Genomic DNA, 19,499 nt, shown 5'->3' with positions numbered 1-19,499 from the left:
AATCCCTTTTAAAACGTATTGCCCATCATTTTGGAGATGAATTGACCTGACCCTATAGATCAGTATTCTTCGTTTATGTCCCACACATGATCAGTGTCTCCATGATTGAACTGGTTCTTAATTTATACTTATTGGTGTTCACTTTTATTGTTTAGAAACGCTACTGCTTTTTGTGTGTCAATTTTGCAGGTTGCAATTTGAAAAAAAAGTTTCGTTAGCAGTCTGTGTGTATGTGTACCGTTTAGGGTTTTCTATATATATGATCAAGTGACTTGTGTAGAGAGATTGATAATTTTACTTCTTTTCAGATTTGGATGCTTTTTCTTGATTAATTGCTCAGAGTAGTACTTTCACTACTAAGTGAAATAGAAGTAATGAACTCTGACCTCTTTGCTTTGTACCTTAAAAAAAACCTTCCAGTTTCTCAACCTTGAGTCTGATGTTAGCTGTAGATTTTTATTGATTAAAATGATTAATATGATTTTGATTAATATGCTGAGGAAATTTCTTTTTATTAGTAGTTTATTGAAGGCTTTTGGTTAAGAAAGCTGGTGAACCTTATAGATGCTTTCTCTGCATCAATTGAGATCTCTGCTTATTGTGATTTTATTCATGCACTCTACTACATTGATTGCTTTGCCGATGTTGAACAATGCTTGCATTCGAGTAATAGAATCCTGGTTGGCCGTGGTGGTGTATAATCCTTTCAGTATGCTTTTGAATTAATTGTGCTTGTACTTTGTTGAAGACTTTTATATCAATGTTTATAAGGCATCTTGGTCTATACTTTCTTTTCTTGTAGTGTCTCTGTTAGGCTTTGGTATCAGGGTACTGCTAGCCTTATACAATGAGTTAGGAAGTATTTCCTACATTTCAATACTTAGAGATTGTTTGAGGAGTACTGTTGTTAATTCTCCTTTAAATATTTGGTAGAATTCACAAGTGGAGCCATCTTGTTTAGGACTTTCCTTTGTTGGGGATTTTTGATTACCAATTCAATCTCTCTCTCTCTCTCTCTCTCTCTCTCTCTCTCTCTCTTTTATACTTGAAAGTGCACATTTTGAATTTTATTGCATATATATATATTTAATTGGAGTTCTATTTGCCAGCATATAGTATGACACCCAGTGCTCATCACATCAAGTGCCCCCCTTAGTGCCTGTCACCCAGTCACTTGGTCCCCCTGCCCACCTCCCCTTGCACTACCCCTTGTTCGTTTCCCAGAGTTAGGAGATTCTCATGTTCTATCACCCTTTCTGATATTTCCCACTTATTTTCTCTCCTTTCCCCTATAGTCCCTTTCACTAATTTTTATATTCTCTGTATGAATGAGACCATATAATGATTGTCTTTCTCCGACTGACTTCTTTCACTCAGCATAGTACCCTCCAGTTCCATCATCCATGGCAAAGTAAATGGTGGGTATTTGTCGTTTCTAATGGCTGAGGAGTATTCCATTATGTAAAGAGACCACAGCTTCTTGATCCATTCATCTGTCGATGGACACCGAGGTTCCGTCCACAGAGTGGCTATTGTGGATGTTGCTGCTATAAACATCCCGTTGCAAGTGTCCCGGCGTTTCCCTGCATCTGTATCTTTGGGGTAAATTTCCAGCAGTGCAATTACTGGATCGTAGGGCAGATCCATTGTTAACTCCTTGAGGAACCTCCACACAGTTTTCCAGAGTGGCTGCCCCAGTTCACATTCCCACCAACAGTGCAGGAGGGTCCCCCTTTCTCCACATTCTCTCCAACATTTGTGGTTTCCTGCCTTGTTAATGTTCCCCATTCTCACCGGTGTGAGGTGGGATCTCATTGTAGTTTTGATCTGTATTTCCTTGATGGCCAGTGAAGTGGAGCGTTGTCTCATGTGCTTGTTGGCCACGTCTATGTCTTCTTGGTGAAATTTCTGTTCATGTCTTTTGCCCATTTCATGATTGGATTGTTTGTTTGTTTGCTGTTGATTTTAATAAAGTCTTTATAGATCTTGGATACCAGCCCTCTATCTATTGGGACTTAAGCTAAAAAGCTTCTGCAGAGCAAAAGAAACAGTCAACAAAACCAATTCAATCTCCTACTAGTTATTCATTTGTTAGGTTTTCTCTTCCTTCACTTAGTTATGGTGGATTGTGTGTTTCTATCATTGTCCATTTCATCTAAGTTATCTAATTTGTTAACATACAAATATTCAAAGCATCCTTATAATACTTTTTATATTTCCTTTTTTTAATAAATTTATTTTTATTGGTGTTCAATTTACCAACATACAGAATAACACCCAGTGCTCATCCCGTCAAGTGTCCCCCTTAGTGCCCGTCACCCATTCACCCCCCACCCCCGCCCTCCTCCCCTTCCATCACCCCTAGTTCATTTCCCAGAGTTAGGAGTCTTTATGTTCTGTCTCCCTTTCTGATGTTTCCCACACATTTCTTCTCCCTTCCCTTCTATTCCCTTTCACTATTATTTATATTCCCCAAATGAATGAGAACATACACTGTTTGTCCTTCTCCGATTGAAACTTCACTCAGCATAATACCTTCCAGTTTCATCCACATTGAAGCAAATGGTGGGTATTTGTCGTTTCTAATGGCTGAGGAATATTCCATTGTATACCTAAACCACATCTTCTTTATCCATCATCTTTCAATGGACACCGAGGCTCCTTCCATACTTTTTATATTTCCATCACTTCACTAATCATATCCCCACTTTCACTTCTAACTTTACTCTTTTTTCTCCATAGGCAATGCAGCCAAAATTTTGCCTATTTTGTTTTTATCTTCAAAGAACTAACTTTCTAAGATATTTTCTATATTTTTTCCATACTCTATTTTTTCTCTAATCTTTACTTTCTTCATTCTTCTATCTTTAGGTTCAGGTTGCTCTTCCTTTACTAATTTATAAGGTGTAAAGTTGAGTTATTATATTTAGACAAGATTTCTTTTTTATGTGTTTACATATAAGAACTTCCCTCTTAGCACTGCTTTCACTGCTTTCCACAGGTTTCAGAATACTGTATTTTTGTTTTCATTTATCCTGAGGTATTTTCTAATTTTTCTTGTGTTTTTCTTTTACTTGTTGACTGTTTAAGAAGATGTTGTTTTATTTCCGCACATTTGCATACTTTCCAGTTTTCATTGGTCATAGATTTCTGTCATTGATTTCTACCTTTATTCCATTGTGAACAGAAATGATACATTGTATGATTTCAATCTTTTTAAATTTACTAAGAATTTTTTTGTAGCCAAACACATGGTCTTTTTGAGAATGTCTCACATGCACTTGATTTTTATGTTGTTGTTGGGTGGAGTTTACTGAATTATCCACAAGGACTAACTGATATGCTACCTTTTAAGTCACTTTATTTCTTTTTTTTAAGTCACTTTATTTCTATACAGATCTTCTATCTGGCCTATCTGGTTATTTTACCCATCATTGAAAGTAGATATTGATATTTGCATCAATTATTGTAGAACTATTTCCTTTTCTCCCTTTGATTTTGTCAGTGTTTGCTTCATACATATGGGAGTTCTAATATTTGTCATGTATATGATTTTAAGTACCGTATCTTCTTACTGTATAGATTCTTTAACAATATACACTGTCCTTGTTTGTCATTGGAACAGTTTTGGGCTTAATGCCTATTTTGTCTGATATTAAAATAGCCACCCTAGCTCTCTTTGGTGCCTATTTGCATGGCATATTTTTTCTTTCCTTTAACTTTTCATCTATGTGTATCTTTAGATACAATGGGAGTCTCTTGTAGACATTATGTAATTAGATCATGATTCTTTTGTTTGCAGCTTTGTTTAAAATTTTTAATCCATGCTGCCATTCTATGTCTTTAGGTTTGGGAGTTTAATTCATTTATATTTAAAGTAATATTCAAAAAGGAAAACTTACAACCTTGACTTACTAAAGACTAATGTCAAGAATGAACTAGTATTTCATGTGTCTTCGGGATTTAACTAATTTTTACCTTTATGGCTTGTGTACTATGATACTAGTGTATTAGTTTATTTAAATATATGTATTTAAATATATAAATATATGTATCTAAATATATAAATTAAATATATAAATATATGTATTTAAGTATATAAATTATATATAATATAATTTATCTCTCTATATATGTATAATATACTTTCTCCATTAGTTAGCTCTGCCTATATATATATTAGTGCATGTATGTGTTTATATGCCATACGTGACTTTTTATAAAATTAGCATTGCTATACACTACTTGCTTATTTTTTAACCACCTGAAAATTTGCTTTGTATGTTTTGTTTTCTTTCTCCTTTCCTGATTCTTTAGGCTTCCTGTACCTGGGATCACTATCATTTATCTGAAGATAATGCTTTTCTGTAGAAAGCATTATGTTTGTTCTTAAATGAAAATGTATTTAATTCTGTTTTTAAAGGACTTTTCATTAACTTTAGAATTCTGACAGATAATTATCTTTTTTGAGCACCTTACTGATAATTCATTGACTTTTATTTTATTTCTTTGAGAAATTGCTATAATACTTACTTTCTTCTTTACAGGAAGTTATCTCTTCCTTTGCTTTCATTTCTAACTATATGCATTTCTAAGAAAGGATGAAAAAACACATTTGAATTGAGTCCTTCCTGGGCAGGAGGAAAATCAATTTCTCTTTGTTTTGAAAACCTAATGCAAATAATATTTAAAAGTGGCCTGTGCATCCAGAATAGAAAAGATTATTCCTTGATTTTCTTGGTGGATATTCTTTTAATATTATTATTATCATTATCTAAAGATTTATTTGTTTATTTGAGAGAAAGCAAGCATGCAGGGGCAGAAGGAGAGGGAGAGAGAATCTCCAGCAGACACCCCTCTGAGCACAGAGCTGATGTGAGACTTGATCCCAGGACCATAAGACCATGACCTGAGCTGAAATCAAGAGTCAAGAATCTGATGCTTAACCGACTGAGCCAGCCAAGCAACCCTGTCTTGGTAGATATTCTACTACAAAATTTGCTTTTAGATAGCAAGCATTTACTTATTCTTTTGGTCCTGGATATTTATTTATTCTGTTTAGTTTACATTTTTATTGTGAATATAGTCTTTTACTAATAAATTTCTGTGTATTTCTCTTTAATGTTTAAGGTATGTGTTAAACTATTAATTTCTATAGTGGTTTCCATATTTCATTATTGCAATCTTGTTTATAACACATATCTAAGTATAACTGTTTACGTATTACCTATTTGGATATTGGAGTCTAGATTAAATGTTTAAAAAATCCCCTTGTGGCTTGAACTATGGGACCAGGGCTGATAATGTGTATAGCTTATTGGTCTTTTTTCTCTGCAAGGCAGTTCTTATTTTCATTATAAACCTTTTCTTATACTGTAAGAAATATAATTTCTTATATTATACACTTATATTGTAAGTGTCTTGGAGGCTCCCCCTTTTTTAGTACCAAGTTCCTGCTAATTTGTACTCTGAGTTGCCCATAACTGGTTGGTTCATTAAGAGAACATCTGACCCTACAGCTAGACTTCTGTAGTGTCTTGCTGAAGGGTCAAGAGATTGGCCTCTATTTCATCCTCAAGGGTCAACAGAGGCATCTCAGGAGCTGTCTGTTGCTGGTAAGAGATCTGAGTGTGATAAAGAATGTAAGGAGGAAAGAGAAGGAAGATTTTTTATTCTTCTGTGCAGAATACACAAGTCAGAATAAGTATCCATGAGTTCTTTGGGCTTTATAAGATCCAGAACTTGGTACAACTCCTTTGAAGAACAGCAGCTTGGGAATCTATTCCCAAGTAAATAAAGGACAGGAGGGCAAGATTGATATTTGATTATTATCCATGTAACTGAATATGTCAGGAGACCTACATTTTTGTAGATCACCTCTCCTGGCCTCATCTTTTATTTCTGCACTCTTTGGTATTTTTACAGTATCATGCATTTTTGAAAAGTAAATCTCTCTCCATTAGTTATCTGTGCCTAAAACAACTCCTATATGTAATATTTTTCCTATCAGAAAGTCATTTCCAAGTTCTTCCACAGGATTCCAGAACTATGCATTTCTATGAGAAAGATCTTTGTGTTCAAGCTCAGCATCTCCAGGGATAGAAGATCTCTTTGTCAGGGAGGGAAGCAAAGAGGAAATGAACCAAGTCTTGCAGGCACACGCATCAAGTTTTGCTCTTAACAAGTTGTGTGATCCTGGGTAGATTAGCCAATTTTTCCCCGAGCCTCTGTTACCTCACATTTAGAGCAGGATGGGTGTAATGTTATATTTGTACAATTCTGAAAGTCAAGGAGCAGAAAAGTTCTGAAGAAGGTCTCCGAAATTTCACTATTTTTACAGGCACAGAAAAGAACTTCCATTTGACCTCAGTCGCTGTGTTCTTAATGTCTTAATAATGACCTAGTAGAGTTCATGGTGAAGGAAGGGATGGACATGTCAGAGAAATGCCTCATATCTGTCTGGGGCTTCTTGACTTCTTGATTAGTTTGGGATGACCTCTCTCTCTTTTTAAATATTTTATTTATTTATTCATGAGAGACACACACACAGAGCTGCAGAGACACAGGCAGAGGGAGAAGTAGGCTCTATGCAGGGAGCCCAATGCGGGATTCGATCCTGGGTCCCCAGGATCAGGCCCCGGGCTGAAGGCAGTGCTAAACTGCTGAGCCACTTGGGCTGCCCTGAGATGACCTCTTTTTTTAAGATTTATTTATTTATTCATGGGAGACTCAGAGAGAGAGAGAGAGAGAGAGAGAGAGGCAGAGACCCAGACAGAGGGAGAAGCAGGCCCCATGCAGGGAGCCTTATGTGGGACTTGATCCAGGCCTCCAGGATCACACCCTGAGCCAAAGGCAAGCGCTAAACCACTGAGCCACCCATGGATGACTTGTCTTAATGCAGCAGGACATCCTCCTTGGTTTTGCTCACATTTGCGAATATAGACAGTGACATGTTTAGTGGTGGTACTTTATTCTTATAGTATCTGTCAACTGCTCTAAGCTTCTGGTGGAACTAAGTGGGAGAGGTGGCATTTTCTCTGGAACTGATGCTCTTCCTTTGAAAACTGTTGAAGGGGAAGGCACCAAGACACTGATCATTACTTCATTTGATTTCAGTTTTCTTTCATATTGCTGCTTTTGTCTGTCATATCCAAATATTTCTAAATGTTAACTTCTGGGGGAATCCTTGGGTGGCTCAGCGGTTTAGCATGGCCTTTGGCCCAGGGCATGATCCTGGAGTCCCGGGATCGAGTACCATGTCCGGCTCCCTACATGGAGCCTGCTTCTCCCTCTGCCTGTGTCTCTGCCTCTCTCTGTGGGTGTCTCTTGTGAATAAACGATTAAAATCTTAAAAAAAGAAATTCTAAATTCTGGTCTGTAGGCCACTATGAATGAAAGATGACTTGCAAAAAAAAAAAAAGAAAGAAAGATGACTTGCCTTTTTTTTCCATAATTGTCGGTATGTTACCCCATGGCAGTCCTTCTGAAGCAATTTTTGGCTCCTAGTCTGTAACCTCCATGTTGATGGCAATTCAAATGCTTTCTACTGCCCCCACCTATTCCATTTGGTATGAATATAGGAACAATACAAGCACTAAACAGTACTTGTCAAGCTTATTCATATTTTACTTCATTCATTTCCTATTTTAGTTCAATTAGCCAGCATACAGGACATCATTAGTTTCAGATGTAGTGTTCATTAATTCATCGGTTGCATATAACACAAAATAGTTGACATTGTAGTGATCTGTAATGTAAGGGTAAACCTGCCTGAAGCCATGGCAATTTTCCTCAAGTCCCTTAGGATACATCACAGGCTGTATGTCATCTCTCCATTCTGAGCCCCACAGCAGGTGTACTTTATAGACAAGAAAAGAGGCATTCATAGAAAGCCAGAAACAGCAGCTCTGCTAATGTATATTGGACACTGGCCATATTCTAGGCTCCATAAGGAATAAACCATACCCTTAATTCAAGAACTTAAGATGTCCTGTCTGAGAGACACAAGTATTTTTAATGTCACAAATCATGTCATCACTCATAATGGAAGCATCATGAAAAAGCCTCTGAGTACAAAAGTGGGAGACCTTGGTCCCAAGGAATAGACAGGAGAGTGTTGAAGAGAAGGAAAAATGAGTATCTCCCAAAGGGATGTTTGCTGGGTGGAGTTGAGTGAGATGGAATTCCTTCACAGGCGGTGAAGCAGCCTGAGCAGGGGTTTTGAAAGCAACACAGTGTATATATATATACACTATGGAATATTACTCAGACATCAAAAAAGTGGAATCTTAGTATTTGCCACAGTGTTGTTGGAACTAGAAGTTATTATGCTAAGCAAAATAAGTCGGTTAGAGAAAGATGATTATCACATGATTTTGCTCATTTTTTTGTGGGGGAAAGAAAAAAAAACATCCAAAATTTATTCTCCAAGACAGACAGTATCAGCAGGTAAAACCTACAGGGGTTTCTCCACAGGTCATACATTCACACGGGCATGATTTGCTTAACAGGGAGAAAGGCTCTGGTGTGTTCTCTGTAACAATATCCACTTCACAGTGTAAACAGGTACTAGCATTGTGTTCTCAACTCACAATTCCAGAAGGAAAAGCAAAACGTGGCAAAAAAAAAATTTGGATCCTAAAGTCAGGCACAATAACACAGACCAACATTTGTTAACAGTCTTGATCTACTTTTCCACAAAGAAAGAGATTCTCCACTCGGAAATTAAGGTCTTTCTTTCTCCTTCCTTGTTCAACCATCAGAGCATGCTTCATCATTACATATACAAAAGGTGGGGGGGGGGGGCTCGAGTTAAAAAAAAGAATCATGAAAATATCTTCAATGTCCAGCTGCTCCCACCACACATCAACTCAGGTTTAAGCCAGGGTCATAAAATAGGAAAATAGACACTATGGCTACAAAAATAAAAAATAAATGAGGTAGACAAATTAAAGCTTTCACACCCATGACTTGCCATTCGAACTTCGTAGCCTTCATGCAATACTCAAGAACAATCTTCATACTAACTTGGCATAAGCTGCACCAAGGACATTTTTTTTGTACAAAGTAGTATGTGAACCTATAAGAAATATGCCCTTTCCATGAGTTTCTTCAAGAAGGAAAACCCAGGTCTTTGATTGAGTAGGCACTGGCGAACCAAATTAAGTCACCTGAGGGTCCCTGCTTAGGTGTCTAGCCCTCCTGGTAGCTCAGGAAGGAGGCATCTGGAACGCATCAGGAGTACATTGGCACTCCTGGGGCTCCGAATGAACTCTATTTAAATAAGCAGCAACACACATTGACTCCCTAAGGACTAAACCAGCCCATTTGAGGGTATCCTACCTAAGGTCCCAAGGTTGAAGGAATTTTGTAATTCTACAACCTTAGTTTAAAGAAAAAAAAGTACATTCAGGGAAAAAAAGAAAGGAAGGATGGGTACAGGGATGGGGGGTGTCATGCAAAACAGGTCCCTAAACAACTGCCAGATCTTGTCCACGTACCTGCATACAGTCACCAGGGAAGTACACAACCCCCTCCCCCAATTAGGCTAACAGTTGTCCATTGTAGTTCAGTAAGTTCCAACTTGAAATAGGAGGACAGTCTTTGGAAATAGTTACTCTCAGCTGTACAAAGGTTTTATGTATACAGTTTGTCCCAAGTAACAAAGCTACTTTGCAGGACCCGCTTCTTTCCAAAGTTAAAGAAAAAAAATTCTAGTCCGTATATGTTTTAGTATTTTTGGTTCTTTTTCTTTTTCAATTATTTTTTTTTCTTTTTTCAATTTCTTTTCTCTTTTTTAATTGTTTTCGATTTTATCAAAAAAAAATTTTTTTTTTTTTTTTTTTGCAAAGCAGCATAACAACATCTGATTGTAGGACTTGCCTGAGGTTGTGATCACAACCGTAAACATTTGCACATCATAGGAAAAACAGGAGGAGATGGGTTCTTTTAATAAGGAAAAAAAGTAGAGTTCTAGAGGTTATTCTGCCTGCATTTCTCCCTCGACAAAGAGCTCAGCTGACTGCAATCTATTTTCTTCGAGGAAGTGAGGGAATTGGTGTTTGGGGACGCCGTGGGCAGCACCTGGTTTTTCCACTTCAGCACTGATGGCAGACTGGAGCCATCCATCCTGGAGCTAGTGGTGGTGTCCACAGTGGAGCTGGCTCCAGGGGCACTGGGAGGTAGGCGTCCCCCCACTCTGCACCACAGAGATCTCATTGGTCTTCATGGCCAGACCTCCACTGAGCACGGTGGTGTACTGGTTCCACACGGCAGGGTCCAAGGTCCCCGAAGGGGCCAGGATTCCCTTTGGACACATCTCAGGGGCTCCCTTGCCATCAGCTCCTAACAGAGCCATGGTGCTTGCTGGCCAGCTCCCTCCCAGGCAGCCGAGCCACTGGTCGCCCCGTGCGCCATAGAGCGGACCTGCAAGTTGCCTTTGGTGGTAACAGCTCGCCCACGTAGGTTGCACACGAAAGGCCTGTCCCCAGGTGAGTCCACTCGTGAATTTGAAGAGCGCTCCGAGGAGAAATCCTTCCCACACCCTGTGCGGCCGCGGGGTTTGGCCTGTCGCCGAGTACGGGCCGCTAGTGGAGGTGACAGGCCTGGGGACGTGGCCGCGGGCCCAACAAGTGCACCAGGGCCTCCGCCTTGACACAGGTTGGCTGGGCTCGGGCACGAGCTGCGGGCAGCTGTCCCGCCTCCCCCGGGCGGCCGTCCTCGCAGTGTCCGCTGTGCCCCAGCGTCGGGGGACCTGGCCTTGACGCTCTGCTGGCTGCCGGCGGGCCGGGGCCTGGAAGGACGCGGGCTGCAGCACACCTGGACTCCGGCCCGGTCCTCCTGGACCCCGTCACCGAGGACGACGAGTTGTCGATCAAGCCTCGCTCCACCGAGCCGTTCTGGGCTCTGCCGCCGCAGGACTAGAGGAGCAGGACCCCCTTCCCCGGGCCCAGGGCGGCCGGCAGGGCGACCCTGAGCGTGGGGGATGCGAGTAGGTGCTGGGAAGCCGCCCGGGGACCTTCAGGGAGCAGCTCGAAGCGTCCTGGGGGCCCCGCTCATCCACGTCAATGCTCTGATGACATCATCGTGACAGGTGGCACCCGTGCTGCCGTGTGGCTGACCGTCGGGGCCTCGGGACCCGGGAAGTCACAGGGGATCTGGGGCAGAGGCGTGTGGGGAATCTGGCTGCCCATGTGCATCCGGACGTGCTGCTGCCGCAGGGCCACGTCTGAGAACCTCTTCTGGCAGATGGGGCACGAGTGCCGCGTCTCTATGGACGTGTTGGTCCGGGGAACCCCGAAGTGCATCTTCAGGTTGCCCTTGGTGGACAAGGCCCAACCCCAGATCTTCCCTGGAGCGGCCTCTTCCCGTTGCATTGTGGGGGCCGTAATGCATCTCCAAGGAGCTTTGGCAGCTCAAGACCCGGTGGCAAATGAGACATTCGTTGGGGTCGGTGGTGGCCTTGTCAATGTTCCCAACCAGCTGCCGTCATTTCAGGGTCTCTGACCCAGCTCGGGGGTCCCACTCCCTTGGGAGCCACCTCCTCTCGGTGAAGTGTGGTTTGCCTCCCCCCTCCAGACAGTAGGGACCCGTCCTCACTTTCCGGGGAAGGCCCGGGCTGCAGGTCATTGGGCAGCGGGCCGCCCAGGAGGTCCTTGGGGTTAGTCCCTGAAGAGAGATTCTGAGGTAGCCCTAGACCGGGGTCCCTGTTACAAGGACAGGTGGGCTGTCTAAAGAGAGACTCGATTCACCGACGGGGACGGCTGCAGAGAGTGCATAGGAAATGCCATGGCCTGCGGATGCTTTGTCCTGGAACTCGGCAAAGAGCTGGGGGTGGGCCTTCACCTGGGGATGTGGGTGCAAGTGCACTTGAGGTTGCCCTGGGTGGTGAACCGGTGGCCACAGACAGAGCCCACGAAGGGTCTTTCTCCGGTATGGGAGCCGCGGGGATCTGCAGGGAGCTATGGGCCCCCCAAGCCCTGCTACAGTACTTAGGCTCGTGCTTGCAGAGGCCGGCCTGTCTGGGTTTGGCCTGCCCCGGGGACACGTTCGGCGGCTTCCCCTTCCCTTTCCTGGACGGGCCTAACGCCTCGGTGGAGGAAGGGCTCTGGAGGAGCACAGAGCCCGGGGCCGACGTAGCAAAGCACCGGGAAGGCGCGACCTGGCGTTGGCAGCACCCTCGTCCGTCGGGCTCCAGGGCAAGGGCGCACCCCGGGAGCTGCGGGGAAGGGGTGTTCGCCTGATGCCTCACCTGGGCTGGTGTCGGGGTCCGGAGACAGGGCAGGCCCCGCTGCCGGCTTGGGGGCCGCGGAGAGCTGCGGGGCGTGCGGCGGCCCAGGGTCTGGAGGGGGTCCCCCCCCAGCGGAGGGCGCGCAGGCCCACGTGCTGCCCGGCTGCGGAGGCCCCGGGAGCCTGATGTGCTGCAGCTGCGGCTGCTGCGGGCGCAGGATCTGCTCCGGCCGCGGGGCTGCTGGCGCCGGGCGCTGCATGGGTCACCCGCACCCTGTGCCCCGCGGGGCTCGCAGTGACCAGGTGGCGGCCGCTTTGCCTTGGGGTAGTAGCTTCCGTCCTGGGGCGCGCTCGGCAGGCGGTCTCGGCCTTCAGGTCCACGACACACTCGGCCCGCTCGTCCTTGAGCCCCCCGGCCGCCGCCCCCTCCCTGGGACCCTCCGCACCCCCGGGCGGCGGCGGCGGCTGAGCGCGCCCCGGGGACTCTGCCCGGCCCGGCCCCTGCCGGGGTCGTGTGCGCACAGCCGGGGCAGGGCGGTTGTCTCTGTCCTAGGAACCCGAGAAGCTGGAGAGCTCTGCACAGCCCTTCTCACAGCTGCGAGTCTCCTCCCCACCAGTCCTGTGTGCAGTGCTTCCGGCCCTGCTGGCTTCACCGCCGCCCGGGGGTCACTGGGCCCGTCCTCCTCCGCGTTGGCGCGCGGGTTCCGCCTGCCTGCGCCCCGACGCGGTGCGAGCATCGGCCCGGGAGGGCCTCGGTTATTTGCCCATTCCGCTGCAAATTCCTGGAGTTCTTTGCTCATATTTTAATAAACAAAACAGGGTAATGGGGAAGGGAGGGAAAATAAAATAAGAAGAAATCAGAGAGGGAGAAAGAAACATAAGCGACTCTTAACTCTAGGAAACAAACTGAGTCTGCTGGAGGGGAGGTGGGTGGGGGGATGGGGTAACTGGGTGATGGGCATCAAGGAGGGCTCGTGATGTAATGAGCATTGGGTGTTACATGCACCTGATGAGTCACTGATCTCTACCCCTGAAATTAATAGTATGCTATATGTTAATAATTGAATTTAAATAAAATTATAAAGAAGAAAGCAAGCAACATGAGATCCACAATGAGCTGCCGCATGCATGTTTAAGTGACTGATTAGTGACTAGTGGGTCTACCTTCAATGTCATACATTCAAGGTCATGAGCTGAAGTAAGGATCATTTTTTACCTTGGAATTTAGGAGCTTTTTACAACCATGTGAATAAATATTCTAGACGTTTAGAAAATTTAATTTGGTTCTGGGAATTTACATGGTTTGTCTGAGTTTACTTCACCCCGATGAAAATAAGCTGCGTACTCTGTAAACATACTGCACCTTCTCTGGATTCTCTTCTTTGAACCCAACTGCCTCAACCTCTAGTATTAACTGTCTTTGGGGCCTACTTAGAGCCTAAACTCCACCAGAATAATATTGTCTTTATGAGGTCCTTTTGAGGATTAAGAGATAGATTACAGGGATCCCTGGGTGGCGCAGAGGTTTAGCGCCTGCCTTTGGCCCAGGGCGCGATCCTGGAGACCCGGGGTCGAATCCCACATCGGGCTCCCGGTGCATGGAGCCTGCTTCTCCCTCTGCCTATGTCTCTGCCTCTAGCTCTCTCTCTCTCCCTCTCGGTAACTATCATAAATAAATAAAAATTTTAAAAAAGAGATAGATTACACAGAAAGCAATGCTATGACAAAATCGAAGTATATGTATAAATCAAAAGCATATTCATGCAAAGGGATCACAATGTTTTTTCAACTAATCACTGTGGTGTGACATTTTGAACACTATGAAGTAAGTCAATAAAGCTCTCGAGTGAAACATCTTGATATTTTATAAAGCTGCATGCTTATTATAAAGCTCACCCTTTGGTTATTACAAAGAAGAGCAAGTATCTATCTTTGACAATATGCTGATGAACACAAAACTTGAACAAGATGTATACATATGTTTTCCAAATTTGAAATTAAACAAAAGGAAAGGGATCCCTGGGTGGCGCAGCGGTTTGGCGCCTGCCCTTGGCCCAGGGCGTGATCCTGGAGACCCGGGATCGAATCCCACCGTCGGGTGCATGGAGCCTGCTTCTCCCTCTGCCTGTGTCTCTGCCTCTCTCTCTCTCTCTCTCTCTCTCTCTCTCTCTCTCTCTCTCTTTATTTATCATAAATAAATAAAAATTTAAAAAAATAAAATAAACAAAAGGAAAAAATAAATTGAAAATGTATGAATGCTCAGGTGAGACCTACTAGTATCACCTTTGAAAAGGAATGTACAATTAAAATAGGTTGAATGGGGCTGCCCGGGTGGCTCAGTGGTTTAGCGCTGCCTTCAGCCCAGGGCATGATCCTGGAGACCCGGGATTGAGTCCCACATTGGGTTCCCTGAATGGAGCTTGCTTCTCCCTCTGCCTGTGTCTCTGACCCCCATTTCTCTCTCTCTCTGTCTCTCATAAATAAATAAAATCTTAAAATAAAATAAAATAAAATAAAATATGTTGAATGATGTCACCTAAAATGCTAGTGTAAGTAACTCCGACACACCATCCCTTCATGAAGGCAATGATCAAGCTGACAAAAACTATTGGAATCAACTTTTTCTGACTTCTAAAAAACACAAAACCTGGGGAAGGGCTTAAAAGAAAAAAATAAAAAGGTACTGAACTTCAGTAAAACAGTCTTTATGGCATTTTAACTTAACCACCTACCATGCCACACTCCCCAGCTCTGTGGTCACCATGAGGACAGTGGTCTACTTTCCTGGGACAGTGTGCTCATGCCAGCAAGACTGATTATTCTCAGAGAATTGTGGTTGTGTATTCTGACCTCCTTGGGGACTCCAAGAAGCACTGACTCAGGGTCTTTCATTGTTTGAGGCAGTTTCAAACTGCCTCAGAGCTTTTAGGAGCTCCCGGGTGACACTGCCAAGAGCATGTCAGTGAACATACTAGCCACACCTGTCTGGGCAAGGGGCCAACCAGAGAGGCCAGAGGCAGGCAGACCGAAACACCTGGGAAGGAAGATGCTGGGGGTTATCAAGGGACGAAGGACACCGAAAATCTGCTGTGTGCCAGGCAATCCAAGGGCCATGCTGATGCCCGTGGCTGGACATATTCTTAGAAAACCCTTGAGAGGACCACATGAGCTTGCCTTCAGCACCAGGGCAACAGCAAGGGAAGGGAAGACAGAGTTAACTCCCTGCCTGCGCCCTGTGGGGCGGAGCGCAGCGCAGGGGCGTCTGCAGTGACTAGCAGAGTGCTTCGTGGTGGCTTGGCTCCCGGCATTTAAGGGGCTCTCTCTCAAATCACAAGGTGGCCGCTGGGCTAACAGAAGAGACTTCAGGGCACTCATAACAAAGACCCTTTACAAAAAGTTGAGAAAAGCATTAAACACGTAACACCATCCACACAAGTTGTAAACAAACAAACAAAACCCAGAAAAGGCAGAAGAGTGCCGTTTCCAAAATTACCACGCTGTGATGTTCAAAGTGTCAATATTCAACGACAGAAGATGGCAGTCACTCAAAGAAAGGAAGTACCGTTCATGGGAGTGGGCAGAGATTGGTAATGAAACTGAGGACCATGCTCCTAAGGAAGTGGCTTTAAAAGAACTATTTCAGTGATGCTTAAGAAATGAAACCTGGGGTGGCTCAGTTGGTAAATTGTCTGACTCTTGATTTTGGCTCAAGTCATGAGATCGAGCCCTCCATGGGCTCCATGCTCAGTGTGGAGCCTGCTTAAGATTCTCTCTTCCTTTTTTCCTTCTCTCCCTCCTAAAAAATGAAACCAGAAAGGATTCATTTTTACCAAATCAAGACTTTCAATACATCGTGATAGATTTTAAAATGCAGTTACAAATTCTGGAGTTGAAAAGTACAATAGTTGAAATGAAAAAACTCTATATAAGAAGAGGGTTCTAGCATTGGATTTGATCAAGAGGAAAACTAATCCATGACCATGAAGACAAATCATTTGAAATGATCAGTCAAGGTTTATGGATGAGCCAAAGATGATCTTTGCACAGCAGACCTCTGTTTATTTTTTCACAGCAGGCAGAGACCTTTAACTCAAAAAACCACTGTTACCAACCTCAAATTTTTACACACTGAATTGATTTAAACATAGCCCAGATTGGTAGAGGTTAAGCCATTTATAGCTTAGCCATATCTTCTGGGCATATCCTGTGAATCACCACCTGACATCTACTAACAGTAGATAAGATAAATCATGAATATTAGTGTCTCCAGGATCCTGTCATCCGTTCATAATTCCCTGGCTCAGAGACTCCATATCTCGATGAGAGACTTCATCTCCCTAAGTAAGCCCTTCTTCAATCCCTCTCCTCTGGGGAGCTTCTTTTCTATCCTAGCTTTCTGGGTGGCGGCCCAATACTGTTGCCACTGAAAGATATCCTGTGAGGGACCTCTCCATTCAATTAAGCTGTCAGCGTGCCATCCAAATAAGTCTTATTGTGTGATTATATAATTATACATTATCAGCCCTATGCTGAAGTCCCTTGATCTCAGTACAACTGCCCGACACACATCCATGGGTCAGTGGAGATAATCCTACCAGAACGGGGCCTCCTCTGAGAAGGGAGTGTGTGCATAAAACTTAGGGGTCCCAGCACTAGCAGAGGCCCCAGGACTGGCCCCTTCCTTCCTGGAGACACCCTGTGCGATTCCTGGCTGAGCCACCAGATGGGTCTCTAATAAAGTGGTTTCCCAGAATTACAGTTCAATACAACTAGAGCTTGGGAGTAGGACAGGTATTGCCTTAGTCAGACAATAGAATTGGTTGCTCATCATCCTCACACATGACTTGACAGTGTGTTTCTACCCTAAGTGTACCACAGAATCATCGGAGGAGATTTTTTTTAAATGATGTATCAGTTTCAACCAGGGATGTGCTCATTTATTTGGTCTCTAGCCCATGGTTTTAGGAGTTTGCTAGTTTGGCAAGAGCACAGGTCAGCTCAGGACTCCTTGGAGTATTTCCCCTTGGTGCTTAAGTTCAGTACTGGTTTTGGTTGAGGGAAAACATTTCCAAGCCTTGGGACCACAGCACGGGAATCCCTAGGGAAATCCCCTCTGTGAGAATGTGGCTTTCACTCAGGGGGAAAGTACTTTGCACTAATTATTTAAACAAAACAAAACCGCTTAAGTGATGGCTGATAGGTTTAGGTATCTTATCCTACTGGAGCCCTATTTTCTGGTCTGTGGGGGTGGGGTGGTGAACAGCCACGGTGCTATCTAAGGTGACTGGAGGATGCATAACCCAGGAATTACCTTAATAATACTAGATAGACTGTGGTCACAGAATAAACCCTTTCTCCTACTCTTAGCTCAATTCAGAAGTTTGGAGACAAAATACAAAGAGATTTCTGGAGACGGGGAGATAAAAGCTGCCTGTCTCTCTGGCACAAGGTTGCTTCCAGTAGCAGAGACATAGCCTGAGGGCGACCAAAAATCTTTACTGGATATCTTTGACAGTGCCCGTCTGACCCCGTCTGACCAGGGCCATGACCTTCTGAGAAACCTGGCAAGTGGGGCTGAAGGTCACCATTGTGCCACCACCAGGGCATTAAGGCAGACAGACCATGGTGATGGGAAGTTGGACTAAGTGGAGCTGAGTTGTATGGAAGGGGCCGTTGAAGAAAGGGGAGACTCAGAGTCCTGATGAGTCTCTAACCCACATGCCCGGAAGTACAGACCTGGATCTACAAAGAGAAAACTAGAATACCAACATGTAGCTTCTTTAGCAAGACGTTTTATTTTTCAAATATTTTTCGGTGTTGATCTATAGTAAAAGTTAAACTTGTTAAAAAATTTTACTTTTAATATTACCAGATCATTTCACATTCCTATATTTTGCCACATTTTTCATAATCGAAAGGACCAAAGGTTATCCTCTGCATAAGTGCTAAAAAAGTGCTTTATTTTTTTAAAGGTTTTATTTCTAAGTAATCCCCATACCCTAGGTGGGGCTCGAAGCCACAACCCTGAGATCAAGAATCCCATGCACCACCATAGGAGCCAGCCAGGCACCCCAACAGTTAAATCTTATTTATTTTTAATTAATTTATTTTTTGTTGGAGTTCAATTTGCCAACATATAGCATAACACCCAGTGCTCATCCGATCAAGTGCCCCCCTCAGTGCCTGTCACCCCGTCGTCCTGTCACCGCCTGCCTACCTCCCCTTCCACCACCCCTTGTTCGTTTCCTGGTTAGGTGTCTCTCATGTTCTGTCTCCCTTTCTGATATTTCCCACTCATTTTCTCTTTCCCCTTTATTTCCTTTCACTATCTTTTTTTTAATTTATTTTTTATTGGTGTTCAATTTACCAACATACAGAATAACCCCCAGTGCCCGTCACCCATTCACTCCCACCCCCTGCCCTCCTCCCCTTCCACCACTCCTAGTTCATTTCCCAGAGCTAGGAGTCTTTATGTTCTGTCTCCCTTTCTGATATTTCCTACCCATTTCTTCTCCCTTCCCTTATATTCCGTCTCACTATTATTTATATTCCCCAAATGAATGAGACCGTATAATGTTTGTCCTTCTCCGATTGACTCACTTCACTCAGCATCATACCCTCCAGTTCCATCCACGTTGAAGCAAATGGTGGGTATTTGTCATTTCTAATAGCTGAGTAATATTCCATTGTATACATAAACCACAGCTTCTTTATCCATCATCTTTCGATGGACACCGAGGCTCCTTCCACAGTTTGGCTCTTGTGGACATTGCTTGTTTTTTCTCTTGCAGATCTGATCAATCACATGGAGTGTTTGCCAAGTGTTGAGCCAGCCTTGCGTCCGGGGATAAATGCCACCTGGTCACGGTGAGTAACTTCTCAATGTACCGTTGGATCCTATTGGCTCGTATTTTGTGGAGAACGTTTGCATCCGTGTTCATTGGGGACATTGGTCTATCACTCTCCTTTTTGGTGGGGTCTTTGTCTGGTTTTGGAATTAAGGTGATGCTGGCCTCATAGAACGAATTTGGAAGTACTCCATCTCTTTCTATCTTTCGGAACAGCTTTAGTAGAATAGGTATGGTTTCTTCTTTCAACGTTTGGTAGCATTCCCCAGGGAAGCCATCTGGCCCTGGACTTTTGTGTCTTGGGAGGATTCTGATGATGACTGCTTCAATTTCCTCCCGGGTTATCGGCCTGCTCCGGTTTTCTATTTCTTCCTGTTCCAGTTTTGGTAGTTTGTGGTTTTCCAGAAATATGTACGTTTCTTC

General features: G+C 43.9%; 1 protein-coding gene and 1 pseudogene across 14 annotated transcripts in view; one reads left to right on the top strand and one right to left on the bottom strand.

Moving 5' to 3' along the window:
* LOC144285069 (aldo-keto reductase family 1 member D1) overlaps positions 1 to 19,499 on the top strand; it is a 204,743-nt gene that overhangs the window by 96,771 nt on the left and 88,473 nt on the right. For all 14 annotated transcript variants that reach the window (XM_077850321.1, XM_077850322.1, XM_077850320.1 and 11 more), the window contains one exon: positions 19,020 to 19,095. The gene's annotated coding sequence lies outside the window, so the exon portion shown is untranslated. The remainder of the gene's footprint in view (positions 1 to 19,019; positions 19,096 to 19,499) is intronic.
* LOC144284198 (sal-like protein 4 pseudogene) lies at positions 9,980 to 12,965 on the bottom strand (annotated as a pseudogene).

Source organism: Canis aureus, chromosome 15, assembly GCF_053574225.1.
Source record: "Canis aureus isolate CA01 chromosome 15, VMU_Caureus_v.1.0, whole genome shotgun sequence".
Lineage (NCBI taxonomy): Eukaryota > Metazoa > Chordata > Mammalia > Carnivora > Canidae > Canis > Canis aureus.
This window is presented reverse-complemented; position numbering and strand designations above follow the sequence as displayed.